Consider the following 786-nt stretch of genomic DNA (forward strand, 5'->3'; position numbering starts at 1 on the left):
ATATAATACTTGTCTCAGATTTAAAGATAAAAATTTTGATTGAGTCATAACCAAATCACTCATGTATGAATAAAGCTAAGCCTCAATAGCTTTTATATAAGAAAATAATCGCTCCTTAAAATCTATTTCCCCATAAAAGAAGAGCAGTACTTGAACCATACTTTTAAATGAGCTCTATTTATGTAAAACATATCCCCAATACAAAACTGACATCTTGGTTCACTCTATAAACAGCAAATTTGGCCAAAGCATATTATTATAGTATCTGCAGATACTGTCATAATACTGAAAACATAAATTTTGGCATTTTAAGAAGTGTATGAAAACACTCAATAATGCTACCAGAAAAAAACAAATGCTGAGAATTTTGTAACATTTAGTTAATTAAAAGTGGCACCATGTTAAAAACAAAAACAAAAAACTACCAAGACCTCAAATGGGAAAATACCATTCTATACCAGATTTTGAGGGTTATTACAGAATTTTAAGTGGAGAAAAAAACTGATAAAAGCTATTTTTCCTTCTCCATTTCTCAAAGCATTGAATTTTTATGAAAAAAATGTTCATAATTTCAAAATGCATGTTCTTACATTAAAACTGAAATGCAGAAGATACAAATAACAAGGGGTTTTAGTTTACAAATACGAGCTTGGCCAAGTATTCTCTGATTCAAAACACTAAAATAAGCCAAAAAAAAAAAACAAACCCCAAACTATTATATCGACTTTTTATTTAACTTTCAACGGAGTCTTAACAGAGATGAGTATTAGAAAAAAATGCAATTCA

Source organism: Rhinopithecus bieti, unplaced genomic scaffold, assembly GCF_001698545.2.
Source record: "Rhinopithecus bieti isolate Rb0 unplaced genomic scaffold, ASM169854v2 scaffold_5982, whole genome shotgun sequence".
Lineage (NCBI taxonomy): Eukaryota > Metazoa > Chordata > Mammalia > Primates > Cercopithecidae > Rhinopithecus > Rhinopithecus bieti.